This window comes from Meleagris gallopavo, chromosome 5, assembly GCF_000146605.3.
Source record: "Meleagris gallopavo isolate NT-WF06-2002-E0010 breed Aviagen turkey brand Nicholas breeding stock chromosome 5, Turkey_5.1, whole genome shotgun sequence".
In the NCBI taxonomy this organism is placed as follows: Eukaryota; Metazoa; Chordata; class Aves; order Galliformes; family Phasianidae; genus Meleagris; species Meleagris gallopavo.
Window position 1 is genome coordinate 57,724,623 of NC_015015.2, and position 8,562 is coordinate 57,733,184.

General features: G+C 47.5%; 1 protein-coding gene across 1 annotated transcript in view; it reads right to left on the minus strand.

Annotated features, from left to right (window-relative positions):
• The window catches only part of DDHD1 (DDHD domain containing 1), a gene marked incomplete at its 5' end in the record, with an annotated part of 63,115 nt that overhangs the window by 54,198 nt on the left and 355 nt on the right, over nt 1–8,562 (minus strand). The window lies entirely within an intron of this gene.

Below are 8,562 nucleotides of genomic sequence, written 5' to 3' on the forward strand. Positions count from 1 at the left end.
GGACAAGGGGGAAATGGTTGGAAGTTGAGGGAGGGCAGATTTCAGTTGGATGTGAGGGGGAAGTTGTTTGCTGTGAGAGTGGTGAGGTGCTGGAACAGCTGCCCAGAGAGGCTGTGGATGCCCCGTCCATCCCTGGAGGTGTTCAAGGCCAGGTTGGATGGGGCCCTGGGCAGCCTGGGCTGCTGTGAGATGTGGAGGTTGGTGGCCCTGCCTGTGGTTTGGGGGGGTTGGAGCTTCGTGATCCTTGAGGTCCCCTCCAACCCGGGCCATTCTGTCATTCTATCCACATCCAGTGCCATCCACTCATGAAGCTCCTGACAGCTGTAACAATCTACCCAGCAATGAGATCTAAAAGGTTAATGTAACATTTTGGGGCTCAAAAATGGAAATTAGCTCTGCTGAAATCTACAAAGCCAAAGGGGTGGATGTGGAACAAAGGCCCATGAAGTGCTGTTGGCTTGATATCCAGGACTCCTGCTTTCCAGTGCAGTCATTTCTCTTCCTTTAATTTGGCTTTCTCATCACTACAGTTGTGAACGACCTCTAGTGCACTGGGATAACATCTGTGCAAGCTGAAGGTATCTGCAATCTGTAACTATGATATCTCAACCTTAAAGCTCCTTACGTAATGAAGAGAGAAGCCCACACACTTATTAATGGAGGGGAAAAACCTAGGCAAAAATCATTCTTTGACATTTTATTTTAAGTCCTGCTAAGAAGTGCTGAACACTTCGTGCCCTGGAGTGCAGCACTGCCAGTAAGAACCCGGACACAAGAAGCTGGATGTTAACATGACACTGAAATGAATGCCTTTTACAACTACACCCTCAATTCTGGATTATTTCTATTCTGGACTTTTTCATATCAGCCATTCGTTCCAACTTCACCAGTGCTTACGGTGATATTTCAGGTATGTTCACTGCTGCATAACCCGTAAGACTTCTCACTTAGGTATGAGGTCCAGAATTACTCACATTGCACCAGGGTGCATCCTCACACCCACCAGCCATCACCAGCACAGCCTATAGAGCCACAGCAACGTGCAGGTTCTATTTGTGCTGATGCAAGTGCACAGAGCACAGTTTGCAGGGTGATCTGTTCCTCCTAGCTCCCCTATGGAAGGGTTTGCAGAGCACCACGAATGGAGAAGAATGCAACAGAACAGAAAGCTCAACTAAGAAAATTGATGGCTATAAATGCTGATAATGAGATCCCTAAGTTTAATGCCAGTGATGTGATCATGCACACAGGGTGGACAAACGGATGTAATGAAATAGACAAAAGCTAAAATTTCATTATTTCCTGACTGCTAGGTAACAGAACAGGCTTTTTGTTGCAGCTCAATGTTCTGCAGCGTTCCAGCTATTTCCCAGTACGTTACTGCAGTATAAAGCAGGTTACTGATATTTAAATAAATGGCACCATTCCTTTAATCACAGCCAGAATGACTTTCCTTTGTTTAACCACAAACACAGCAATCTGTTCTGCTCTTCCAGAAGTACCAACATCACCTAAAGAGGAATTCATGGGTGAAATCCACCCTCAGAAAACGTAATAGAAACAGCCGCTGAATTTACAGAGCCAGAATCTTACTGAACATCCAAGACCAAGAGATTTCCTTTGCTGAGCCATAAAGGATATTATGCTGCTGGTCCACCAAATAATTCCAATTTGCTTTACTGAGCCAATTTCAAGATAACAGGTGGAAGTTACTGCCAAAATACAGTGTGCATTGTTTTTCAGGCAGGGTTTTCCTTTTAAGTTAGCAGCTGAACGAAGATCACTGCAATTACTCTCCACACAGATCTGAAGCCAACGGTTTAACACAGAATCCTACAGCTCACCTATCAGCTGCCTCAATGACGTATGGAACAATGCTCATCAAAAAACCCTGTTAAAACATGAGAAGAGGTTGCAGCCTTAATTTTAGAGCTTTATTTTTATTGAGTTCTTATCCATTAATACAGTTTATCCGACGTTAATACCAGTACTCTGAAGTGAAGCACTTGCACCAGCAGCACTCGTTGGCTGTGGCTGGTAAGTTTTAGCAGATAGTCCCTTCCCAGCTCTTTTCTAACACACATAGCTTGCACTTCTCGCAGCAGTTAGGTGAAAGCTGAGCTGAATGACTGTGCCACGTGACAAACATATGTGAGCACCTCCTGAACTTGAGCACGTGCTCAAATCCCATTGAAAGTCATGGGACTTTTGCACAATCACATCCACGGAGCTGAGGGTTTGTGCTCCCCTGGGAAGTGCTCTCCAGCAGCTCTCTCCAGCACCACGCGGCAGTGATTACATACGTGCAGTTTCAGAAAGCAGGTCCCTCCATAGGAATATCTGGACTTCAAAAAAGCAAGCTTTTTCCTGTGCATACCTAACACCTACACGGAGCACTAACGAACCAGGTGAACGAATACATTCAGGGCACACCAACTCTTTCATCTCCTTCCCTCTCCCTTCTCTGCAGAGGCTTATCCTGCACCCCACTGCTCACTTACTGAGATGTTCACTAAGTCCACTGTCTCTGCAGTGCCTCCTTTCCAGCCTCCTGCCAGGTACATTCTGGTGTGGCTTCACGGCTACTTGCAGCCCACACTCAAACGGAGCATACCACCCTACTGACCTTCTTTCTGGCCATTACATACCTACATCTTTTTCAGCCTTAAAAATATAACTGATAGAATTGCCCACAGCATTCCTAGCATCTCTGCCTTCCTCCTTGTTCATCGTAGCCACCAGAAGTGCTGGACCACGCCAATGGGTGAGCACAACTCACTCTAAGCAGGATCACACAGCAGGAGTTGACAACACTCAGCAGACAGTGTTTCTGACGTCACTTAAAGAAAACTGGTGAGTTTTGCTTAAACAATGCTTGTAAATCACAACAATAAAAGGTGAATTTGCAAAAGGAATTCATCTTCAAAGGCACACCCAAGCCAAGTACCAACATCTCCCACCTGCTTTAGAAGAGCATCCTGAAAGTCACAACTCACTCCTACTGAAAGGGAGAAAGGCAGCAGAAAGCACAGCTATGCACACTCAGTACTGCAGAGCTGAAAACTGCTTTGCTGTCACGTAAGCCTTCTGATCAGGAAGGAGATGGCTGGACTGAAACTAGCAAGACACTTTGGGAAGGAAGAGAGCAATGCAATTAAGAGGTGAGGCAGAAAAGTAAAACCCAGGAAAGATATCAGTTAGCAAAAGTAATGCTTTATCTTGCCATGGAAACTATCAATATTTTATTTGTATGTGAAGAATAACATGCCTGGTGAGAAAAAAAAACAACAACAAGAAAACAGCATTCAGGAGTTCACTCTTCAATGAAAAACTCCTTTAGGAAATGGTATCAACCGAATTCAAACAGTATCTAACACCAAAAGCAATGTTCTAGGCACACTGTAAAGCAGTTGAAGAAGCGTTCTGCTCCTGAAGACAGACTAAAACAATGCAAACCATATACTGGAAACTATTAGTTCCAAATCCTCAGTTTTCACCTACCTCATAGAAGTGTTTTAATGCTATTTCTGTTTCAGAATAGAAGAAAAAAAACCATAAAGCAATCACAGAGGCTCAGCATACCAGATGTCAATTAAAGCAGCCAGGGAAGCGGTGCCATGGGACCTGTGCCTCTGGATGGGCTCAAGGTGCCAACCTGTAAGAAACCAACGTGGAAATTTACACTGCCTAGAGAAGGCACAAGCAGCCAGTGCTCCTGCACAAAGCAGGCAGCAGAGAAGCACCTGGCAGCTCTTGCATGCTGATTTTCAGTCTCGACAGCAAAGCTGTAACAACCACCAGTGGCTGATGTACAAAAGGGTTTGTATCTCACTGCTGACCTCCATCTCCTGCATCAAAACAAGCACATCAAAACAACCCACTAACAAAACAGCCATTTGTAAGCATCTGGTGCCAAGCATTAGCCACTACACTCCCAAGATTTTTCAGTGATTCTGACTGACTCTAAGTTCAAAGAGTTGATAACACACCCCTGGCACTCATGTCTCATTGTGCAGGAAGCTCACCTGGCAGAGGCTTCTCACCACGACTGCTCCTGCTCACCATCTACAAAGTGGCTCACAGGCAGCTTACAAAAGAGCTATGGAGTACTTGGAAATTTCTTTCACTACAAGCTTAAAGGGATCTCGAACAGATTTTAAACCTGTCCAACTCGGCTGAAGTTCAAGGATTTTAAAATCTGTATCTGGGGATCCAATGACTCCCTCTGCATTCACACATGGGCTAAGCAGAATCTCTGCTAGCAAGCAGTGCAGCAGAAGTTACCTCCATATTTCGGTCAAGGACAGTCCTAATGAAGCATTCTTAATACAGTATGTGGTATTTTACTTAATAGGTGTCTGCAAACTATTTGGTACAAAAGCATATATATGAAAAAGAAATCACCAACAAAACTCTTACTGAGTCTGCTTCTCCCCACACACTGATAGATCTGTATAGAAGTCCTACTTCAATTTTAAGAGGTGTTGCTGCATGATGGACAGCAGTAGAGGCGATGCATCCTCAACAGCCTGAATTTAAACTGGAGAACGTGGTCTGGAACTGGAGAACTGGTCTGGTATTAAATGTGGAGTTGGTGGCCCTGCCTGCAGCACGGGGGTTGGAGTTTCATGACCCCTGAGGTCCCTTCTGACCCGGACCATTCTGTGATTCTATGAACATGCTGAGATGAGGACAACTACCTGGAGAGTGCAGGTGGACTAATATGTAAGAAATCAGTAACTTGACAGTGTAATTGCCAAAAAGCAAGGGAAAGGCAGGGCAACAGCTGCATGAGACAAAGTCATGAGTCCCAAGACAATGAATAGGACAGACACCCAGAAGTCCGTAGTTTAAACAGACTCACCCAGGGCTTTGAAAACCAGACTAAGTCAATCTACAGAAAAACAGTTGCAAAGCAGCCCTCTTTGAGTAGGAGGGCAAAGAGGACTGGGCTCTCTAAGAGGATTCAAAGAGACTTGCACATCAAATACCACTCAACACCACGTCTGCAGAAGACAAGAAGCCCAGCTCCAAGCTACTCACTTATCTGGAAGCCTCCACTAATAATTTCAGTTCTCTTGTGCTGTCTTTGCTACTTCTACAATTCTAATTAAATAAATCCCAGAGGTCACAAGGTAAGGATAAAATTTTCAGTAATTAATCTCTTCAAACTGTAACTCAGTCCGATATTTCTGATGTTACAAAGGAATCCTGTGGCGAGCCTAAGATATTTCAGCAGAAGCCAAGCTACAATCAGCATCTTCTTGTCATTGAGGTTACAAAATAACTGAAGAACTGTCAGGGCACCCAACGTTGTTGCTGTGAGATAGCAGCCATCCCTGAAGAGCAGTACATATGTGGAACAGAACAACAGGGAAGAACAAAGATAAAAGCTTTTGACCTTTGCTCTGAACTGAAAACATGAATCAGCAAAAACAGCAGTTTCTGTACTCTTTAACGTGCAGCTCAGCATGTTTTGTGTCAGTTGTACTCGCTGTTTGTCACGCTCATGCAATCAGAGAGCAAGATCCGTCTCCCTTACCCACACGTGTATCGAGTGTGAGATCTGGTATGCCATCAGTAGCTCCCTCCCACATCACAAAGACCAAAGCAGCATCTACCCTTCAGATCCAGAATTGCACGCACGCCATTAGATGGGAATAACAGCCACACCAAGGTCTTCAGAAGCAGGAGATGAGACAGAATCCTTGGGATCTGACCTTGCAGTCTTCTGGGGCCTGGGCGCAGCAGAGAACCAGGCAGAGAGCACCAGGAGGCAGCGCAGCAGAGCCATGCTGGCCATCTGCCTACAGGGGAACGCACCGCCTCACCTGGGAGGAGAGAATGGGAGAAAGGCAAGAACTCTCACATATACGGGGAAGAGGCAACGAAACGTGCGAGCAAAGGAGGCATTAGGTCAGAAGACGCTGACAGATCCCTGAAACACCAGAAGTTTATCTTAGTCTTGCAAATGAGCAGACCAGATAAGAAGAAAAGACTTGAGCACTCTTTAATCAGCTTTCTGAGGACAAAAAAATATCCCCATTTTTAGCGCTGTGAGTTTACTTCTCTGTCTAGCACTGCTAACCTCTGGAAATCTCTCCTTCCAAGCATCAGAAATTGTCTCTGCGCAGCACACGTTATTATTTGAAACATCTGCTCCTCAGGCTTAAGGAGACTGAATCAGCTTCCAAAATGGACCAGGCAAAGGGTCAAGAAATTAAACCTTTAAGCTGCTGATGAGCACAGCCTCTTGCTCCCATTACCAGGAGCAATCCTGCCTCACCTGGCAGCTCTGCTCACTCTGTTGCCTCTGTCTCTATGGCACGGGCAGCAAGAGGGACAGCAGCAGTTTCCTCATCCCTTGGGTGATCTGTAACCACGTGGCAGATGCAACAATCACCAGCAGTCATTGCTTCAGGATGGTGATAGAAAAATCCCCACTGTCCAAACACGGAGCTGTGCCCAGGCTCTTCTTTAACTCAAGATGTGCGTGGACTGAGAGCTCTCCTTGCTCCTTGGGCTCACTATCTGTCTTTCGGGGTGCTGAGCTGAAAACCAGAGGTTTCACACACCTCAAGTGAATTGTACCACCTGCTATAGTCTTTTGTGGATCTCCCTCCTCTAAAGATGACAAGAAAGAAGAGAGGAAACAAGCAAGAGCCCTAGTTTTCAGATCTGCTCCTCTGACTCCCATCAGCCCCAAATCTCCCAAGTAAGTCTCAAAAATTTACAGAGACCAGAGAAAACTGCCTGCTGCCCATGCCAAGACAACGTCTCTTGCTTGACCAGCGTGTGTCTCACACTCCATTATAGCTCCCTTGGCCTCGAAGGAACACAGTTGGAAAGCAAGTCTTCAGGGACAAAAGGTGAGCAGCAGCATAGCCTGTCTGCTCCAGGAGAGCTGATGCTTGACCAGCAAGACCTTGGGACACATTCCCTCCAAAGAAAGGTACCTACTCTTTCACCTCTGCTCCTCAAGGTTCCCTCTCCTCTAGCAGTAGAGACAGATGAATGCAAGGGATGGTGCCTCTTGAAGAAGGATGAGAAAAGGTGTACATCACCACATCCTTTTGAAGCTGAGGTGGTAAAGCAAACACCCTTCACTTGGAAAGATAAGAAGCAAGGATTGCGCATCTGAGATGCCTGCTGCATCCCCTTGAAGCAGAAAGCAGAAGTTCCATTTCATGCCTCTCCCAGTGGAAGGATGATTGGGTGGGGAAATGAAGCTCCATCGCTTTCCTAGAAGAGGGGGTGACAGAAGCAGAACAGCCAGGTGTCAGCCTGCTCTTCTGTTGTTCCTCACCAAAGAAAAGAGATCAGAAGCATGCACGTGGCAAGGAGACAGTGGACAGATAACTGCCTGGTATTCCCCTGCTCCTCCTGAAGAGCAGGTAAGCATAGTGAGGGGAGTAGTGACAGCAAATCTCCACCCTCACTCACCCTTTCCCATCTGGGAAATGGTCAACTCTTGGAAAGGGGAGATAACAGCAGGACAAGGAAAATGGTTTGAAGTTGAGGGAGGGCAGATTTCAGTTGGATGTGAGGGGGAAGTTGTTTGCTGTGAGAGTGGTGAGGTGCTGGAACAGCTGCCCAGAGAGGCTGTGGATGCCCCGTCCATCCCTGGAGGTGTTCAAGGCCAGGTTGGATGGGGCCCTGGGCAGCCTGGGCTGCTGTGAGATGTGGAGGTTGGTAGCCCTGCATGTGGTGGGGGGTTGGAGCTTCGTGATCCTTGAGGTCCCTTCCAACTCAAGCCATTCTGTGTGTGATTCTATGAAATGGGAAGCACAGGCAAGAAGGTTCTCAGCCATCTTCCTCTGTACCTATCAAGAAACAAGAGAATGCCCATTCCACCATCTCTGTATGCCATGGAGTGCATGCCCAGATGCCCCTTTCCTTCAGATGCACAGGGAGGAAAGAGAGGGAAAGATGCCCAGATCCCTTTTCCGCCAGAAGCATGTGAAGAGATGCGCAGGGTCTCCTCTTCCCATAAGTCCGCATGCAGCATGGGGGTACCCAGTGCCTCCTATTCTCATGCTGCACTGGGGAATTCATCGCCCACCCTCTCAAGTCTGTGTTGACTGGCATCCCATTTTCCATGGGCACTGGGCACCGCCTCACCTGGATGCACAGTATTGGCTTGAGGAGGCTGCCCGATGCCCCTGGATGCCAAAAGGGGAGAACACCCTCCCTGTGTCTCTCTCCTTGCCCCATTATGTGTGAGACACGATGCCCAGCGGCCCCCATCCCTTACCCCAAATGTGAGCATCAAACGGGTGCGACAGGGAACGCTCAGCCCCGCACCCATCCATAGCAAGGGGGCAGGAAGGGCCGCCTGCTAAACCCATTTCCCCATAGCAGCTCCCTGTGCGGGCAGGGGACACTCAGCGTCCCTTTTTGGGGAGGGCAGGAGGCAGATGGCATCCCGCCGCCTGAGGCGTGAGGGTCCGGTCCTTCCGGGGGTGGAAAAGCATCCCGTGAGGTCCGTGTCCTTCGGTCCCACACAGCCGACGGGGATTCTGTGCGTGAGCTGCCCTCGTTGGCACTGCGGGACCCCTCCTG